Raw genomic sequence first — 21,512 nt, forward strand, 5'->3', positions numbered from 1 at the left:
TGCTGTAGTATAATAGACAGGCTCATACAGCACACACTTGGAGGGTGAGCAGTAAACCAAACCCGCTTAAAAATCTCTAGCACCAAAAGAGAAAAGTCATTCTAAATATCAGTAAGTGTAAAATTTACAACCCTGTGGACAGATGGCCAGAAGTACCAGCATCCTTAGTGTTTTCAGGCTCAGCACTGACTTCTCACATGTGGAAAGGGTACAGAGAGGAACTCAATACCACTTTGGCTCCACAATGAACATCCGTGATCATGCACGATCATGCAGTCACAGCCCCGATTACCTATTCCATCTATGTAAACACTGGGAGAGTACATGGATGGTTGAAATTCATCTGTTATGGGTTGAATTGTTTCCCCCCCAGATGCATATGTTTAACCCTCAGATCCTTAGAAAGTGACCTTATTTTAAGATTAGGCCTTCACAGAGATAAGGAAGTGACAGGTTATTGGAGTAGGCCCTAATCCAACATGACTGCTGTCCTGATACGAGGGTACTGCAAAAAGTCCATGGAAAGATTCACATCACCTTTTCTCTTTTTCCATGAACTTTCTGAAGTACCCTTGTAAAAAGAGGAAATGTGGACACAGAACTATGAATAGAAGGAGTACTATGAAGAAGATGTCCATCTACAAGCAAAGGAGGGAGGCCCGGATGGATCCTTCACTCACAGCCTTCGGGAGGAACCAACCCTGCTGACACCTGGATTTCAGACTTGGAGCCATCAGAACTGTGAGATGTTACATTTCTGTTGTTCTAAGCCACTCAGTTTGTGATACTTTGTTACACAGCCCTAACAAACAAATACAGATGCAAAAAACACTGGGTAAACATTTGATGGCAAACAGGGTATTACAGAATCCCAAAGTACCTCCCACAGATTACTTGTTAATTACCAAAGGAAAACTGGTAGTTTTACAGTGCAGAAACTTGGTGGGCCTCCCCCTTAACCAAGTGATCAAAGTCACGGGACAAATTGGTATTGTGAACCTCCTGATGTGGTGTGCCAGGAAGGACACATCCCTTAGGCAGCCACAAATTCATAACTTGAATCTAATCGGGAGGACATATCAGACAAATTCAAACTGAGGGACTGTCTAAAAACAGCTGGCCTGTACTCCTCAAGGATGTCAGTCATAAAAGACAAGAAATAAAAAAGGCTGAAGAGTTCTTCCAGATTAAGAATAAGAGACGTGAAAGCCAAATGCAGCACTGAAGGAAGTGCTTTTTACAAGGGTATAGGGAAAATACAGCCAAAAAGTCAAGTTAAGAAACAAGGGGAACAGAGTCAAACAGGATATCTGTGGTTATGCACCTGGGCCCCGGCCCGAGGCAAAGGGCGGATAGTTCCCAGAAATAGACAAGTCAGTTAAAGTTTCAAGAGTGCCCCTCAGCTGTTTCAAGGACTCCCACTTGACCGAAGTTCACCCCTGGCTTGATTTAAACTAACCAATTACCTTGCTTCTCGCTTCTGTACCCGCGCTTTTTGCTATAAAAAGGACCCAGGAGCTCTACTCGGCGCGCCAGTCTTTCGAAAGACTGAGTCGCCCGGGTACCTGTGTGTTCAATAAACCTCTTGTTTTTGCATCCGAAGCCGTGGTCTCGCTGTTCCTTGGGAGGGTCTCCCTGAACTGACTGACTACCCACTGCGGGAGTCTTTCATTTGGGGGCTCGTCCGGGATCGGAGACCCCCACCCAGGGACCACCGACCCACCAACGGGAGGTAAGCTGGCCAGCAGTCGTTCTGTGTCTCGTTTCTGTGTCTCGTCTCTGTGTCTGACTCAGTGATTTCGACTGTCTTTTCTGAGCGCGCGCATTTTGGTTTCAGTTTGTTCCGGGTTAGTCGCTCTGGGAGCGAAGTGCGGGTAGCGAACAGACGTGTTCGGGGGCTCGCCACCCGGCAATCCTGGGAGACGTCCCAGGATCAGGGGAGGACCAGGGACGCCTGGTGGACCCCTTGGCAGAGGATTATTGTGTTTTGGTCTCACCGCGTCTCGGGAGGCGCGCTCTGCCATCGGACTCTTTCTTCTATTTCTACGGCACTCGGTCTCGTCGCCGTTTCTGGTTTCTTTTTGTCTTAGTTGTGATAGGTCTTTGCGTCGTCGTTCCCCTATTGGAAATTTTCGAGATGGGGCAAAGTGCCCTTACGCCCCTCTCCCTTACTCTAGATCATTGGAAAGATGTCAAAGCCAGGGCTCACAATCTGTCCATGGAGATCAAAAAAGGAAAATGGCAGACTTTCTGTTCGTCTGAGTGGCCCACATTCGGCGTAGGTTGGCCGCCAGAGGGAACCTTTGATCTTACTGTCATTTTTGCAGTTAAAAAGATTGTTTTTCAGGAGACCGGAGGACACCCGGACCAGGTTGCCTGTGTCGTGGTATGGCAAGACCTCGCCCAGAATCCCCCTCCCTGGGTGCCACCCTCCAGCAAAGTCGCTGTTGTTTCGGGATCAGAAAATACTCAAAGGCCACCTACAAGGAAGCCTTCCGCCCCTCCCCAACCCCCCGTCCTCCCGACACCAGATGACCTATTTTCTCTCTCTGAAACCCCACCTTACCCGGCGGCTCCGCTGCCCCCTCTGGCCCCTCAGGGAAACAGATCGGCACCAGGCCGAGCGCCCGGTGATCCTAGCCCTGAGGGACCGGCTGCGGGGACTAGGAGCCGCCAACCTCGCAGTCCGAGAGACGGCTCCGGTCCTGACTCCACCGTAGCTTTGCCCCTCCGAGCCATAGGGCCCCCAGCTGAGCCTAATGGCTTGGTCCCTCTACAGTATTGGCCTTTTTCCTCAGCAGATCTTTACAATTGGAAGTCTAACCACCCGTCTTTTTCTGAAAAACCAGCAGGACTCACGGGACTTCTTGAGTCCCTTATGTTCTCTCACCAGCCCACTTGGGACGATTGCCAACAGCTACTCCAGATCCTCTTCACCACTGAAGAGCGAGAAAGGATTCTTCTGGAGGCCCGCAAGAACGTTCTCGGGGACAACGGGGCCCCTACACAACTCGAGAACCTCATTAATGAGGCCTTCCCCCTCAATCGACCTCAATGGGATTACAACACGGCCGAAGGTAGGGAGCGTCTTCTGGTCTACCGCCGGACTCTAGTGGCAGGTCTCAAAGGGGCAGCCCGGCGCCCCACCAATTTGGCTAAGGTAAGAGAGGTCTTGCAGGGACCGGTAGAACCCCCCTCGGTTTTCTTGGAACGCCTGATGGAGGCATATAGGAGATACACTCCGTTTGACCCCTCTTCTGAGGGACAGCAGGCGGCAGTTGCAATGGCCTTCATCGGACAGGCAGCCCCAGATATCAAGAAAAAGTTGCAGAGGCTAGAGGGGCTCCAAGATTATTCCTTACAAGATTTAGTGAGAGAGGCAGAAAAGGTGTACCACAAGAGAGAGACAGAAGAGGAAAAACAAGAAAGAGAAAAAAGAGAGACAGAAGAGAGAGAGAGACGGCGCGATAGGCGCCAAGAAAAAAAACTTGACTAGGATTTTGGCCGCAGTGGTAGGTGAAAGAGGGTCTAGAGATAGGCAGACAGGGAACCTGAGCAACCGGGCAAAGAAAACACCTAGGGATGGAAGACCCCCTCTAGACAAAGACCAATGCGCGTACTGTAAAGAGAAGGGTCACTGGGCAAGAGAATGTCCCCGGAAAAAGAACATCAGAGAAGCCAAGGTTCTATCCCTAGATGACTAGGGGAGTCGGGGTTCGGACCCCCTCCCCGAACCTAGGGTAACACTGACTGTGGAGGGGACCCCCATCGAGTTTCTGGTCGATACCGGGGCTGAACATTCGGTGTTGACCCAACCCATGGGGAAGGTAGGGTCCAGGCGGACAGTCGTAGTAGGAGCAACCGGCAGCAAAGTCTACCCCTGGACCACACAAAGACTTTTAAAGGTTGGACATAAACAAGTGACCCATTCCTTTTTGGTCATACCTGAGTGCCCTGCTCCTCTGTTGGGCCGGGACATTCTGACCAAACTAAAGGCCCAAATCCAGTTTTCTACAGAGGGCCCACAAGTAACATGGGGAGATCACTCTACCATGTGCTTGGTCCTAAACCTAGAAGAAGAATACCGGCTGTATGAAAAGCCGGCCTCTCCCTCCATCGACCCATCCTGGCTCCAACTTTTTCCCACCGTATGGGCAGAAAAGACAGGTATGGGACTGGCCAATAACGTCCCACCAGTAGTAGTAGAGCTGAAATCGGGTGCCTCACCGGTGGCCGTCCGACAGTATCCAATGACTAAAGAAGCCCGGGAAGGCATCAGACCCCACATCCAAAGGTTCTTAGACCTAGGGGTCTTAGTGCCCTGCCAGTCGCCCTGGAACACCCCTCTGCTACCAGTAAAAAAGCCAGGGACCAATGACTATCGGCCAGTCCAAGACTTGAGAGAAATTAACAAAAGGGTGCAAGACATTCATCCCTCAGTCCCAAACCCATACAGCCTCCTGAGTTCCCTTCCGCCTAGTCACACTTGGTACTCAGTCTTGGATCTCAAGGATGCCTTTTTTTTGCCTCAAACTACACCCCAACAGCCAGCCACTGTTCGCGTTCGAGTGGAGAGACCCAGAAAAAGGTAACGCTGGTCAGCTGACCTGGACACGGCTGCCACAGGGGTTCAAGAACTCACCCACTCTCTTCGACGAGGCCCTCCACCGGGATTTAACTCCTTTTAGGGCTCTCAACCCCCAGGTCATATTACTCCAATATGTGGACGACCTCCTAGTGGCAGCTCCCACATATGAAGGCTGCAAAAGAGGGACACAAAAGCTCTTGCAGGAACTGAGTAAGTTGGGGTACCGGGTATCAGCTAAAAAGGCCCAGTTATGCCAGAAAGAGGTCACCTATTTGGGGTACCTGCTCAAGGAGGGAAAAAGATGGCTGACCCCGGCCCGGAAAGCTACAGTTATGAAGATCCCTACTCCCACAACCCCCAGGCAGGTCCGCGAATTTCTGGGTACTGCCGGATTCTGCAGGCTCTGGATTCCTGGGTTTGCTTCCCTGGCTGCACCCTTGTACCCCCTGACAAGGGAAAACATTCCTTTTACCTGGACTGAGGAGCATCAAAAGGCTTTTGACCACATAAAAAAAGCCTTGCTGTCTGCCCCCGCCTTGGCTCTCCCAGACCTCACCAAACCATTTACTCTATACGTAGATGAAAGAGCCGGTGTAGCCCGAGGAGTGCTTACTCAGACCCTAGGACCATGGCGACGGCCAGTAGCTTATCTATCAAAAAAACTGGATCCAGTGGCCAGTGGGTGGCCAACCTGCCTAAAAGCGGTTGCTGCAGTGGCACTCCTCCTCAAAGACGCTGATAAGTTAACCTTGGGGCAAAATGTGACTGTGATTGCTTCCCACAGCCTCGAAAGTATTGTGCGACAGCCCCCCAATCGGTGGATGACCAATGCCAGAATGACTCATTACCAGAGTTTGCTGCTAAACGAAAGGATATCTTTCGCGCCCCCTGCTGTCCTGAACCCAGCTACCCTACTACCAGTCGAGTCAGAATCCACCCCAGTACACCAATGCTCAGAAATCCTTGCTGAAGAAGCTGGGACTCGACGGGACCTGAAGGACCAGCCATTGCCCGGAGTGCCTGCCTGGTATACAGACGGTAGCAGCTTCATTGTGGAAGGTAAGCGGAGAGCAGGGGCCGCCATCGTAGATGGCAAACGGACGGTATGGGCAAGCAGCCTGCCAGAAGGGACATCAGCCCAGAAGGCCGAGCTAATCGCCTTGACGCAGGCATTACGCCTAGCCGAAGGAAAAAACATCAACATCTACACGGACAGCAGGTCGCCATTATCCACTGCCCGGGCCACCAGAGAGGAAATAACCCTGTGGCGGCCGGGAACCGGAGGGCCGACGAGGCTGCAAAACAAGCCGCCCTGTCGGTCAGGGTGCTAGCAGAAACTATAAAGCTTCAAGAGCCAATCGAGCCTGCTCAAGCTAGGACCAAGCCAAGAGAGCTCACTCCTGACCAGGGAAAAGAATTCATTTAGCGGTTACATCAGCTAACACACTTAGGACCAGAAAAGCTCCTTCAACTAACGAGCCGCACCAGCCTCTCCATCCCGAATCTCCGGTCCACCGTTCAAGAAGTCGCCAATCGGTGTCCGGCTTGTGCCATGACTAATGCGACTACCACCTACCGAGAGACCGGAAAAAGACAACGGGGAGATCGACCCGGCGTATACTGGGAAGTAGACTTTACAGAGGTAAAGCCTGGCCGGTATGGGAACAGGTATCTGCTAGTATTTGTAGATACTTTCTCTGGATGGGTAGAAGCTTTCCCTACCAAAACTGAAACGGCCCTGACTGTATGTAAAAAGATACTAGAAGAAATCCTGCCCCGTTTCGGGATCCCTAAGGTGATCGGGTCAGATAATGGCCCAGCCTTTGTTGCTCAGGTAAGCCAGGGACTGGCCACACAACTGGGAATAAATTGGAAATTACATTGTGCGTATAGGCCCCAGAGCTCAGGTCAAGTAGAGAGAATGAATAGAACCATCAAAGAGACCTTAACTAAATTGGCCTTAGAGACCGGTGGAAAAGACTGGGTGGCCCTCCTTCCCTTAGCGCTGTTCAGAGCCAGGAATACCCCTGGCCAGCTTGGTCTGACCCCTTATGAAATCCTCCACGGGGGACCCCCCCCCATACTTGAGTTGGGAGGAACACTGGGTCCCGATGATAACTTTCTTCCTGTCTTATTTACTCACTTAAAGGCTTTAGAAGTTGTAAAAACCCAGATCTGGGACCAGATCAAGGAGGTATACGAGCCAGGTGCCGTGGCCATCCCTCATCCGTTCCAGGTCGGAGACCAAGTGCTGGTCAGACGCCATCGACCCAGCAACCTTGAGCCTCGGTGGAAAGGCCCGTATCTGGTATTGCTGACCACCCCGACCGCAGTAAAAGTTGATGGCATTGCAGCCTGGGTACATGCTTCTCACCTCAAGCCTGCGCCACCCTCCGTACCAGATGAATCCTGGGAGCTGGAGAGGACTGATAATCCTCTTAAGTTGCGCATTCGGCGGCGGCGGAGCAAGCCTACCAAGTAATAACCCTAACCAGCCCAACACCCTCACCTGGCAGGTACTGTCCCAAACTGGAAAGGTTGTCTGGTTCAAGACAGAAGTCCACCCCCTTTGGACTTGGTGGCCCTCCCTTACCCCTGATATATGTGCCCTGGCGGCGGGTCTCGAGGCTTGGGATATTCCAGAAATTGATGCACCGGCCTCTAAAAGAGTCAGGCCTCCTGACTCAAACTATGAAAATGCTTATAACCAGATCAAATAACTCCCCTTGGTTGACCACCCTACTGTCAACCATCGCCGGGCCCCTATTACTCCTCCTTCTGTTGTTCACCCTTGGGCCCTACGTCATCAATAGACTAGTCCAATTCATCAATGATAGGGTAAGTGCAGTTAAGATTCTGGTCCTTAGGCAAAAATACCAAACCTTAAATGGCGAAGATAACTTTTAATTCCGCTCTAAGATTAGAGCGATCCACAAGAGAAATGGGGGAATGAAGGAAGTGCTTTTTACAAGGGTATAGGGAAAATACAGCCAAAAAGTCAAGTTAAGAAACAAGGGGAACAGAGTCAAACAGGATATCTGTGGTTATGCACCTGGGCCCCGGCCCGAGGCAAAGGGCGGATAGTTCCCAGAAATAGACAAGTCAGTTAAAGTTTCAAGAGTGCCCCTCAGCTGTTTCAAGGACTCCCACTTGACCGAAGTTCACCCCTGGCTTGATTTAAACTAACCAATTACCTTGCTTCTCGCTTCTGTACCCGCGCTTTTTGCTATAAAAAGGACCCAGGAGCTCTACTCGGCGCGCCAGTCTTTCGAAAGACTGAGTCGCCCGGGTACCTGTGTGTTCAATAAACCTCTTGTTTTTGCATCCGAAGCCGTGGTCTCGCTGTTCCTTGGGAGGGTCTCCCTGAACTGACTGACTACCCACTGCGGGAGTCTTTCAGCACGTAATTCTGGATTAAATGCTAGTTCATAAAAATAATCGCCATAAAAGACATTATTGAGATAGTGGGCAAAATTTGTATACTGACTTTCTATTAGATAATAGTATTGTGTCCACATTAAATTTCCTGAATATGAAATCACACCGTGGCAATGTAGGAGAATGTCGTGTTCTTAGGAGATACAAGCTGAAGTATTTAGAATTAAAGGGGTAGGATTTCCACAACTTACTGTATAATGGTTCAATAATAATAAATAATAATCACCTACACGTTTAGAGAAAGAGAGGGAGAAAGTGAATATGGCAAATTTTTGTTCATTGTTGAATTTAAATAGAGAGTATACAGTTTTTCAAAAAATGCAATTTTTCATAAGTTAGAATTTTTTGAAAAATAAAATGTGAGAAAAAAATCTCATATATTATTTGTCTGCATGGCATCCACTTTGGTGTCCCTAACTTTGAATAAGGGCCACCCCCCTAAGCTACTTATTTCCATCCTTCTCAACACAAACCCCAGAGGGGAAAATTGAGCAGTACATGTTCATGTCTAGTCCAAGAAAAAATCACCATACTCAGGACTGAAATACTGTCAAGTTCATTCTGTCTCATAATAAAGCCCAGCAAGGATGAGCATTCTCTTTTCTGCTTATTTCATTCTACAACCCCACTTTCATGCTGTGGGAATCTAAACCAGATATACATATGTTGACACTCAGAGAAAATAAAATTCCTGGACGTCCCACAGCTATTTCCTCTTTAAATATTTGCAAAATTTAACTGTAAATGATGTAAATGACTTGCTCTTTAAATTAAACTCAAGCATCATCTCCTTCAAGGCACATTCTCTTGTCCCCAGGTTAGATTTAGGTTAAACTTTCTGAGTTGTACAGTGCCCTGTTGGTGACTCTTAAGTACTGATCAATCCAAATTCTAATAATTGGCGTACTTTTCTCATTCTCTTTTAGACTATGTGCTTTTTGATGGCAAGGAGAGGGTGGTAATTTGTTTTTATCTTCAGTGCTTAGTATGGGTTTGGTGACTCACCATCCCAGATTGTCTGGAACTTATGGGATTCCAGGATGCTGAATTACCAGTGCTAAACCCGGAAAGCCCCTGGTAAACTAGGATGAGTCAGTCATACAAGTCTTAGCACACAGTAGGTGCTCAACAAATGTTGAGTGGGATAATGGGATTAGTTGTCCCATTCTGTTAGGAAGTCATAGACAATATTACTAATACTAAATAGATGGGATCACAATCATGTGTGTTCTTCATCCCCAAAAGTGTGTGAGGAGACTATGGAGTTGTGTTTGGCTAAGTAAGGAGCCCTTCACAATCTTCTCTGATTGCTCACCGCAGCACGTTTTATAATCAGGACATGTTCACTCTGGCATTTCAGTAGCTGTGCATTTTCATTGTGCAATTGAAGGAGATAACAGCAAAGGAGCAGTGAGAAATGTAAATGCTATTTTAACATTCTGCACAGAAACGTTGGCCAATTCACCTCCAGACTGTGACGGTGAGGCCAACAGTTGGAAAAATGGACACTCTTAGCCCCTGGAAAAGAACATGCCTTTGATTCCAACGTATGTCTGAATGACTGCAGTTTATTTTTCAGTATTTGAAAAGCTTTTCAATTCTTATGCCTCTTAGAAATATTTTTTCACTTATTTATTTTTCTAAATTTCTGAATAATATGTGTCACTGCTTTGCTGTAGCTCTAGACCTAAAGGTTTTTGGTTTTTTTCCTGGAAACTTAAGTGCAGAGCTGTGAGCTTAGCTTTATGTTAACAAGTACTCTTAGTACAAACATATCACTGACAGTAACAGTGACCCCTAATTCATTAATAACACAAACCCGATGGGAACAAATACCTGGGGTTAAATACAAAATTTAGAACACTTTCCTTTGTCTGCTACTCAACAGAGCTATTCTAAGACAAGTTAACTCTCACTGATACTTGCAAGTGGTATTTACCATTGGCCTAATATTATGTTAATAATATTGTAATATTAGTAATACCTAAGTATTAATTCTTTTTTCTAAATCTATTCCATTGATAGTTTCTGAAAGTTAAACAACTGCTGTTATGTCACAGGCATCTGATCTAAATATATACTGTTGGGGTTCACAGGGAAAACACGAGCTTTCTTTTAGGACTTATCAAGAGTTTGTTCTGATTTCTGACAATTTCAGCTCTGGCTTCAGTAGAGACATATGCTGTCAGTGTAAAGCCTGTCAAATGGTTCATAAATATTTGGCTCTTTAGGAAGATAGCAGGACCACTCATACCTACCCTTGCACAACTGTAAGATTAGACACAAGAGGGTGAAAGTTGATGAGGTGGAATGATTGCTAAACACAAAGAGATGAGCGAAAACAAAGAGCAGAAAGAAGGACCATCCAAGCACTTTTATCCGAAAACTTCACTCGAGTAATCTTGTCCCAAATATCTAATCTGAACCTCAAGTTTTTAACTTAACAACTTGCAATTTACAGGAAATAACACCATAAATAAATGATCAGACACATCCAGTAAATGAGATATTATACAGGACAACTGGCATCAACTCTTCAAAAGACAGCAAGTAAATCAATCAATCAATCAATCAATCAATCAATCAATCAATCAATCAATCGATAAAGGCAGGAAGACTTCAAGATGAAAAGAAACTCCAAAAACATAACAACCGAATGCTAAGTGTAGACTTTAACTAATCCTGGATTTGGAGTTAGGGACCCAGCTATAAGAGAAAGTTTTGAGATAATTGGGGAATTTTGACTATAGAATAGATAGTAGTTGATATTACTGAGTTACTGTTAACTTTCTTACATGTGATTATAATACTGTGGTTGCATAGGAGACAGTCCTTGCTTTTAGGAGATTCATGCTGAGATACTTACGGATAAAGTGTCATTATGTCTTTTACTTACTTAAAAATAGCAAAAAAATCAACCATTATCACTTCTGTGCAAGGGATATATAAATGTTAATTTTACTATTTTTTCAACCATTTTAGTATTATTGGAAAAAGGTTAAAATAATGAAAATTTGGGGAAAAAATAAGACTGTCGTCAAGGTACATAGCTTTCAAGATCCTTGCTGGATTTAGCCTAGAGCCAGTAATTGATTCAAAGTAATGGGAGCCACCTTTGAGCTTTCAGTGAGTGAAGGGTCTCCTTCAATTTTCATAACTCTCTGCTAGAAAATGATCATTATACCCTTCGTGCAACTGGGAAACACGGGCTTAGAGAGCTAAGAAACTTGTCACACATCTAGTAAGTGCGGGAGATGAGATTCAGATTCAAATGTAGATTTTGGAATCATTCCTCTTAGCGACTAGGCTTAACAGGGTCATTGCTTATAGCCATGGTCTTCAAAGCTTCAATGAAAAATGTTGGGTTGTTGGTGGGGGTATGTGTGCATCTCTGGGGGTATACAAGTGATTCAGTGTGAGTCTGGACGAAAACATTAGAACTTCTATTTCTATTTTTTAAATATAAAAATGCAAGAGGGATTAAGCTTTCCTAATATTTACTCTAGAGATTGCCATCTCATCATTCTATGTGGTGATGGCTATTTCTTAACTATCCTATGAAAGGAGTTAGACTCTCACAGTGGGGAGAGGCTACATTGGCAGTATGTCCCCAGCCCCCCATTAATTTGCTGCTTCTATAATGAAACAGCAGATGTACTGGTTAAGTGCATTTTGGGGTTAGATTATTTAGTTTTAACTAACTCATTCAATGGAACAGTGACTGAAAATGACTTTTGAAAAGGAACTTTGGATTTCTTTCATTTCAAACAATGCAAGGACGAGTGAACAATAATAAAATGGCAGGCATAATATTTCTCTGACGCTTGATACATCTGCAATATTACAAGGCAAAAATAATAAAAATTCCTTGTTTTATGTTTATCATCTCAACCTTCCAAAGTTCCTACTTTTACATAAATTTCATAAGGTATAGAATATATTAGTTCAGTAGTGCTTATATAGAATTTATGCATAAATAATTGTAAGTACCCTGGGTGTCTATGATCCTGAAAAAATTTGGAGATCACTAGTCTCTGGTTCAGGGACTTACACAATATATTTTGAACCAGTGACTTAGCAAGCAAAAATTCAATAACATTCAGTAAAACCAGTTTAATGAGACAGGGAAGTATAACACAATTTAGAAAAAGTTCCAATACATTGGTTAAATTAAAAAAAGTCTTTTGTTGCTAGTATTCCTTCATTAAACATTTATTATGTGCTTTTTATTAGTCATGTTTTGCGTGAGATTCTGGGAATACAAAAAATGACTACGCATACAGTGGCTGCCCTTGAAGGGTTTGTAGCTGCAACTGTCTAGTGGAGAAAACAGATTCGGAGCAAATATAATCATGGGTAAGCAGAGGGCTACGAGAGAACGATATCAATTTGTCTGAAATTTCCTTTCTGGGGAGCAGCTTATTTCCTCCTAAGCAAATAAGGCTTTGCTGATATCAGTTGCTCTGTGGCTGCTGAGCTCTGTCATGGGAACAATTAAGAAGCAGGATAATTAGAAATTTCTGTTCAGAGGGATTAAACATAAAAAATATACCATGCCCATCCAAGATTTCACCACTAAAAATGGGATGACTTTAACCATGCAGAATCCATTGCTTTCAGACACTGCTTTGGTCTTCAGTTATTTCTTTTGCTAAGGAGCAGCTGTACTCTATTAACTCCTTGGGAATATATGCCCCACAGCCAGAGACTTGGTAAACAGCACTTTGTGTGTACTGGGTGCTTAATAAATATTTGTTGAATGAATAAATACATGAACGACATTAGCGATTATCTGCAAAAGGAAGTAAGATTTCAACAATTATCGATTATCTGCCAGCTACTGCCTTCTGAACTTTCCTTTAGAGAGTCGGGAAAATTCAGTGAGGGCTTCAGAAAAAAGGTAATTTTCCTTGACCTGATTACCCCCAGAGCAAGAAGGGGATCTCAGACGATCCCTTCAATCCTCTAATTAGGATTCCCGTCTCCAGCCATCTCAAATGTCATTCCAGGTGCAATTTACACAGGTATGATGCCGGAGCCTCAGAGACCTCAAAAGCAATCTTGGCTTAGGGAAAAACCATGAGAATTTAACTAAAAATGAAATGAATCCCATCTTAAACTGCCTTTACAATCCTTATGAACATATACTGTTTCCGGTAAGTTCCCTTTGGCTTTCTAAGCAAGTGACCTATTGAATTCTGATTTGAGGAGTTTTTGAATTCCATTATTACTTTTGTCTCCTATGTGGATTCTTTGATGGGCATATTTGACTTTCTCCTTCAAAAGGTATTTCCCATGGCTGTCTATCCACCCACCCAGGGTCCCAAATCCATCTACCCTGGACCCTTTATTTCCTCTGGATTTTCCCTGGGCAGCAACTGTGAGAAGCCACATGCTGTCTTCCCTCAACTACACCTAGACCAGAATTCACTTCACTTGCTACATGTTGTGTGCATCTGGACTGATGCCCTATTTGCTCATGACTTTAGAAAGATTCCAATGAGCCTAGTTCACCTGTATAAAAACATAATATAACTGGGTGTAAATAATATATACCATATCTTAGGGAAAAAAGTGATTAATATTTAAAGGGCTATACACTAAATAATACATACTTAGAAAAAAACGTGAATATTTTATAGGCTGAGGTCATTTGTTAGCTTTGGAAAACAATCTTGTTTAAAGAAATGAAGGCAGCCTGGTTTTTATCTCATGGACAAGGCCACTTTACTTGGTCAAGTTAAGGGAAATCCACAATACATAAAATCATTTTGCAGTCTAAGAGTTTCACAGTCCAGTTTTGGAGATAGTGACCTTGTCCATCTTTACTCTAAAGAAGAGCAATCTTTTCTTATAGCGCTGTATCATTCCATTCCTTGGGTGCGCCTGCATCAGAATTCGAGTCATGCATACTCCATCAGTAATCAAACAAGGTTTGTGAGTGTACCTGTTCACAACTTCTCTCACTCACTTGCAAACACACACAGTTGACACGGCCAAATATCTGCACCTACAAGCACCTTAACATTTGGCTCAATGAGGAAGCCAAATGCATAGAACATGCTTAACCTACTTGCTCCATTTATGTTGCAGCCTGGACTCAAATTCACATCTCCTGATAATGGCTTTTAGCACTTCATTCAATAAAATATCAGGTTTCTGTTTATTTGGAGTTTGTGAACTCCTGGGTATTACACTTCATGCCTCAGATTGTCCCTGTCTATATGAAATGTTTGGATAGGTTCTGTCATGCTTGGTGGAGAAATCACTGGTAACATGTTTTCTTGCAGGAAACTCCTAAATAAGTTTTGGGGATGACAGCAGGGTTCTACTGAATCCAGTTTGTCAGTGAGCCTAAAGCAGACTTTGCCCACATGGTACACCCAGCGCTGCACTGAATCCTTGAGTCACTCTACAACCTAAACACAGTCCCAGGTTCTGGGCTTTATCACACATTCCCAGGGAGCTCAATAACAACTCCCAGTCTATTACTATGTGCCAGACATCCCCCCTGTGGAAAGGTGCTTTCGACATTACTGCCAACGAGACAAACACTCGAGCATTTTGCAAGAAAAAACAAGAAGGATAAAAAAAACCAGTAGGAAGTAAGAGAATCTTTGAAGGTTCAAAAAGACAATGCTTAGTTTTATTGAGTTTCTCAGGGGATTGGGAATGGGATGATAAATGTGCAGCGTGTGAGTAATCTTCTCTGGCTTCAGGTTTGGAGTTTCTTGGCTAGATGATCACACTGTACTAAGGGCATGACCCTGAAAAGACAGATGGGGTCCTTTTCTGGCAAAACAGAGGTCCTCCAAGTGGAATAAATATGGGAAACATCGGAAATACTGTCCTGTGCTGTCCAGGTCAGATTTTTTGCAGCAACTTTTAAGAAAACAACCACAACAAGCTTTCAAATCATCATGTTTGTACCTAATGTTCTGATCGTGCCTCATTCCCTAAGCCACGTAAGTGTAGTAAGCCTTCTACATATCCTCCAGAGATGACACATGGTGACATTGAACAAACATTGAATACAATAGTGAAAAGGAAAAGACAGGAAGTCATTTGGTCTGTGGAATGCACACAAAATCAAACTATTTTTTGGCACAGTGAGTACCTAATTTATGGCACCTACTGACTTCTCAAGACTTAAAAATATAATTGATTTTAAGGAGTGGTTTTATTGTTGAATCATGAAATTTAGAGTCTCAGCAGAGCTCCCATGGTCCAAAGCTTCTAGAATATTCTTGACAGTGACTCACCTAGACTCTATTTAAATGTTTCCAATGGCAGATATCAATGTCTAATGAAAGAGGACTTGGGATTTGCCACTTGACCTGAGTAAGTCACTTCCTCTCTCAGGGCAGTTCTGGAGGTCTTCATGAACAAGGCTAGGATTGTGCTTTTCTCTGCCTATTCCCTGATAAATTCCCCTTTTGATTCCTTTCTGACCTTGGGTTTGTCCAGGCTTTGCTCTCTCTCTTCCGCTCTCTGCTTTGGAGACCAGCTCTCTCCTCCTTGGTGGCTAACTTTGGCCCCTATCATTTCTTAGGCATTATTTTGGCTGTATGAAGGCAGGCATCCCCAAGAGCTTGTCCTGATCTACAGCATGAATTGTGAATTGTGAAAAGTGCTGATTCTGACTTAGGTTATTAGATATGCAGTCTTCATAATGCTGGCTAGGAAGATGTCAGGTGCAGTCTCAAAAGAAGAGAATGAATTCAGTATTTCTAGCAGTTCTAGAAGGCACATTGAAGCAGTTCAGATATTTAAAAACTGACCTCTGCTCCTACCATCATGCATTCTATCATAATTACGGAATGAAAAATTTTGGAAGTTCCTTCTGGTTTGAAAAGCAGATTTCCTCCACTTTTCCTCAATTTCCTGATGTAGCCACCAGGATCATGGCAATGACATGGGACTGACACCTTTGTATAGGACCAACCTGGAAATTAGCACTAACTCAGAAAACTGCCAAACAGAGCTTATGTACACTTGATGGTCCACTTTTGCCCATGTGAAAAAGTTTGATGTTCTGAACATCTAGCCTTGCTGAAAAATTCTGATTCTTTGCCATCTATTACCTCAAATATTTACTTCATGGAGGATTTGATGATACTCAGAAACTCCACAGAGTCCCAGTCGATACTTCTACCTGTGATGGACACAAAACAGTGGTTCTGTTCACTTCATAACCACCTGACGTCACCCTTCAAATATGGAAATTTCATCCTCAGGGAATAAAACCCAGGACATTACAAGTATGTTTGCTAATTTAAAAAAGGGGAGGAGGCATAGAAAAGTATTTCACTTCAAATTTAGAAATTCCTGAATATTTTAGAATCTACTATTTAATTCCCAAATAAAGCTGAGAAATAGGTGAGTATTCTAGTCTCTTTCTCTAAAGCCTACAGATATTTGGAACTTAACAAGAGCAAGAAACATCTTTTTGCTCACCTGATGTGATTGAGCAGATCCTTCTTAAGTAAGAAATTGTCAACATGATTCCATCCAACAGCAAAAGTACCCACAAAGGCATATGCACATTGGAAAAGCAATTTAGATGCAGCATAGAAAAATACTCAGCAAGTGGTAGGTGGAAATCAGATTTATCTCAATTCCAAAGCGAGATGGGTTTCCCTAAATCTTTTATGGAATAGGCATCAAAAAGCATATAAATCTCTTTTGGGCATGTGTGATTTGATTTATACCTAACTGTGTACACTTATACTGCATAGTGCATAATAAATGCTACTTTCACATCTATTGTATTGTGTTTGTGTTATAACACAATGTTCTGCCTTTTCCTTCATGGGTTTAATTGGGAACTGGTTCAAGTTTAATTGCCAGTGATTTTGGCCTAAAGGAGGTCTAGGAACAAGAGAATGAGATACTGCTAAATACACCCAGAATGTAAATCACAGGACCCGAGGATGTCTGTGAACTCCAGCTGAAGCATAGAGTCTACGTATTGGGGGAGAGAAGAGTATAGTTTAGTGGGTGACTCTGTGGGTCTCAACTTGACTGTGTTTCTTACGGGGCTCCTCCCTTGACACCCAGAATCACATAGGACCTCCCCACAGGGTATGACTTACAGACATCCCTTTGGTTTTTCCTGTCATAATGATTTCCCATTCATTGTGATTGTGGGTCTTCCTTTCCAAGCTGCAGGTGACATAGGGGCAGGGACTCTGTTGCTGGTATTCATCACATTCTAGGAGATGTGTGTCTCATCTAGCACAGTGCCTGGTTTATAGTAGTACTCAATACATAGTTAATGAATGAATGAATGAATAAACGAAGCAGAGTAGGCAGAAAGGTAAATTTAAACTCTGGGTGTCCAGATGAAATTGTAAATGAAATGTAAATTCAAGATGCCCTTACTTGCAAAATAAACTTATTGACATGGGGAGGGGAATTTTCCTTGTAAGCCTGTCTATTTTATGGAAAATGATTGCTTAGGGTCTCTTTATGGATAGTCAGTTCAACTAAACACACACACACACACACGCACGCACGCACGCACGCACACACGCACACACGCACGCACGCACACCCCTGTTTAGTACCTACAAAATACGGATGCATAAGGCATGGTCCTGCTTTCAATGAACTTACCACCCAGTAGAGGAAAAATATACACACATAAATAAGCTTAATAAATTCCTCATATTTTTAAGGGTTGTAGAATGTGAGAAGTTTAATCAGTATTTTATTACAAGAGAGGAAGAGGGATGGAAGAAGGCTTCAAGAAAGAGGTGGCAAGTGAACTAAACCTTGAAGGATAAGTAGCATTCTGCAGGTAGAAGAGTTGGGAAGTTTTTCTTGGCAGAGGAGCTATGAGTGGTGGAAGGGTCTTCACTAGGGGAGAAAAACAGAAGTACGTGGTGTAGGAGATGTGGTTTGCTTTGACTGTGACTTTGGCAAAGTTGCAACATGTCCCTACAAATTGGTTTCAAAATAGGGGAAATTATTTTCCTCCTTTAAAGACGATGTTCTTAAGGATTCAATAAAGCTTAGTAAGTTAATATATTGTTAGGACACTTGGAACTGGAAGTTCTTAATGAGTAGAAGTATTGCCACAGGGACAGATGGCATAGTGTGACTGAACTGCATCCTTTGGAAATCAAGTTCTTACCCCTGTGAGGTAAATTACCTGTTCCTGGGAGCCATCTGGTTACCTTAAAGATCCAATTTACCCCATGGGGCACCAACCAGGGAGTGCCATTTCCTCCTCTTAGGATTAGATTCAAGTGACAATAATAGTACTTGACTTTCACCTTTACATCTTATAACATCTGATAACCTGAATAGGTTCTCTTAGATTCCTACAAGCTACAGAAATGCCAGAGATCTCCTTCGTAGCTCTAGTGGGAGAGGTACTACCTTGCAAAGTGGAAGAATGGCCATTCTGGGCAAGGAAGCAATGAGAGTCTAAGGCAGCAATACCCAAAAGAAATATCTGCAAGACCCAGATGTGGGCTACATATGTAATTTTCCATTTTCTGGTAGCCACATTGAAAAAAAGAATATTGAAGTTAGTTTTAATAATATATTTTGTTTAACTCAATGTATCCAAAATACTATTGTTTCGATGTATAATGAATATGGAAAAATTTTAATGAGATATTTTACATTCTTTTGTGTGTGTGTGTGCTAAGTCTTCAAAATCTGGTTTGTACTGAACTCTTACAGCCCATCACAATTTGGTCTACGGAACACCTTCGGTGTTCAACAGCCACGTGTGGCTAGTGCCTGCCATACTGGATGGCACAGGTCTAAAAATCCAGTGTGGGTTTTTCACTTACAGCACATCTCCAGAGCTCAGCAGCCACACGTGGCTGGTGGCTACCATACCGAGAGCACCAGCTAAGGTCCTTCCTGAGCACATCAGGAGGGGACCAGCTGCTGCTGAGACAGGCTGAGCCCAGTCCCAGGCTAGGGGCGATTGTTGAATGAGTTGAAGGTAGGCTAATAGCTTAATGTGAGTGTTCAGCATCTCCTGAATTTTGGGGGTAGCTTGCACTTCACATCAACAGAACTCATTTTTATCCTTTTTCTCCGATGTCTCTCTCCTTTCCCCCACTGCACCCCTTAATCAATTGCCCAGAGTGCCACAGAAAAGAACTGAATTGAAGTTAGGTTTAGTCTGTTTGGGATCCAGCCTATCTCTAGAATTGCTCCATTTATATAAATGGGAACATGTTGCATTCAGCTTTGTGACATCTGTCAATACTTTGCCTAAAGACAGAAGTATCTTGGTTTATATTTATTTACTATTGCTGAAGTATAACAATCATCCAGAAAAGTTCACAAATCGTATATAAACAGTTTGATGAATTTCTACCAAGACATTCATTTATCAAGCGACCAGATACGAGGCAGTTTTTATAAAGAAAATATCTGAAAACTTTTTGTTGGATCCCATTCTTTTCATAAGATTCCACCTTCTTGAAAATTAATTACATCAAGTTGTTGATATGCAGTGATTACAGGTTATGGAAGAGACACAGTTTCTTATTGATTTATAACTTTGAGATTATAAATTGCATATTGGCTTTGGGCATGTGCATGCGTTTTAAAGACAAAAGGCTGTCAAAAGATTGATACAAAAGTTTGCTCCAAGGAGCCTGACATCATCCTCCCGCTTCCTTCAAGGCAGTCCAGTCTCACCTGTAGGAGTTTAGAGGCCACCTTTACTATGACCACCAGATGGCAGTGTTGTACAAGCTTTGCCCACCTTCAGCCCCCTTCCTACAGTCTTGTCCCAGAGAATAAAATTGTAGATTGTTCCACTGCATATAAAACTGACAACCCTGTTATTTTAAACTTGAAACTGACAGGCTGTTATTTTAATGAGGTCTGCCAGAGCCAAGGTTAACCAAAGCTTTATTTCCCTACAAAATGTTAAGGCCACAGTTCTAAAAGGGGGCTGTGAAATTTTATGTTATTGATACTTTCCCTGACTGTACAAGTCTTAAGATAGTTTTTGACAAGTAAAGCTACATGATGAATATGGACATATGTTTATATATAATAGCCAAATTCTGCATTACAATTTATTCAAATTTCTCCCAATAGGTCCTTTTACTCTAAGCTACATTCCTGCAAAAAAAAAAAAAAAAAAAAAAAAAAAAAAATCTTTTCTATGGTTATTCATCTTACTCTATTTTGAAGCAAAAATATATATTTTTAGCACTTTGACTTTCTAGCTAATGAGTCAAAGAAAAATTTAAAGCTTATTTCAATCCTATTAATATTCCAAAATAAAATCAAGTATGTATTTGATTCTTTATTTCTGCTTAGAAAGAAACTTAGATTCACAACAGTAAAACTTAGAATTTTTTTTTATAATAGGTACTTCTACAATGTACGATGGTTAATGGCATTATAATTTATTTCCTTTCCCTTGAAATGTCTTTTTATGTTGATCAAGGAAGGATTTAAAGTGAGTTGCTAACTGTGCCAAGATTAAAAACATTAGAAACCTCTTTTTCCCAAGTGATTTTTTTGCACCTTTTTACCTGCTCCAAAAAATAATTTTTAACACTTAACAAATCTTCCTGTTTAAATTTATGGAAGTAGATCCTACAATTATTCAACTCATGTCTACATTTACAGAATTTACTTGTAATGAATATTGTCAGTGACCCTTGTCATTAGCCAAAGGCCTGCCCCCAAAAGGACTTTATAAGCTTGGGAAGAGCCTTGATTTCAAAAGGTGGGCCTCAAATAAATGAATTTCATGTTCGATTATTATTCTTCAGTGACATTTTTCAATTCAATAAACCTTGAATGCAAACCTACTGTGTATAAAGACGGCGCTTAGAAGATGAGGTTTGCAAAAACCAGTTAGAAACAGTCCAACTACATAATTTGTGGAGCCCAATACAAAATTAAAATATCATTAGGAGTTCAAATATCATTAGGAGTTTCAACATGGCAACAGCAGAGAATTAAATCAAGCACGGGTGCTTTCAAACCCTGGGCCCTGTGCAGCTGGGGAGGTTGTATGTCCATGAAGCTGGCCCTGCCTGTCTTCAACCCATCTAGCTGGGTTTTTATGAGATATGAAGCCAGGAGATGAGACAGATGCTGATAATAATCATAATAACAGCAGTGATGACTACCACACCTATCAGACGCTCGGCACTGATATCCATAATTGCCTCCAATTTGCACAAAAACGTTGAAAGGTAGTTATTGGTGTCTCCACTACACAGACGAGATCACTGAGAACCGTAGTTCTATTGTGATGTTTTCGTTTGGTGAGATGTCATTGAGTACTTGCTCTGTGGCAGGCACCACATTAAACCCATCACTCTTATCTCATTGTTTAATCATCACAGCCCACCTGGGCAATGAGGATGCTGAAGCCGAGAGGAGTGAAATCACTTGGCCTTGGCAGTGGGGTTCCAGAGGCTGCAGTCTTAAAGTCTTAAAGAACTGGCGAGCTGGAAAATATCAACACATTCTCAAAGCTCAG

General features: G+C 43.0%; 1 protein-coding gene across 1 annotated transcript in view; it reads right to left on the minus strand.

Moving 5' to 3' along the window:
- The window catches only part of GPC6 (glypican 6), a 1,160,507-nt gene that overhangs the window by 24,773 nt on the left and 1,114,222 nt on the right, over positions 1–21,512 (minus strand). The window lies entirely within an intron of this gene.

This window comes from Cynocephalus volans, chromosome 7, assembly GCF_027409185.1.
Source record: "Cynocephalus volans isolate mCynVol1 chromosome 7, mCynVol1.pri, whole genome shotgun sequence".
Lineage (NCBI taxonomy): Eukaryota > Metazoa > Chordata > Mammalia > Dermoptera > Cynocephalidae > Cynocephalus > Cynocephalus volans.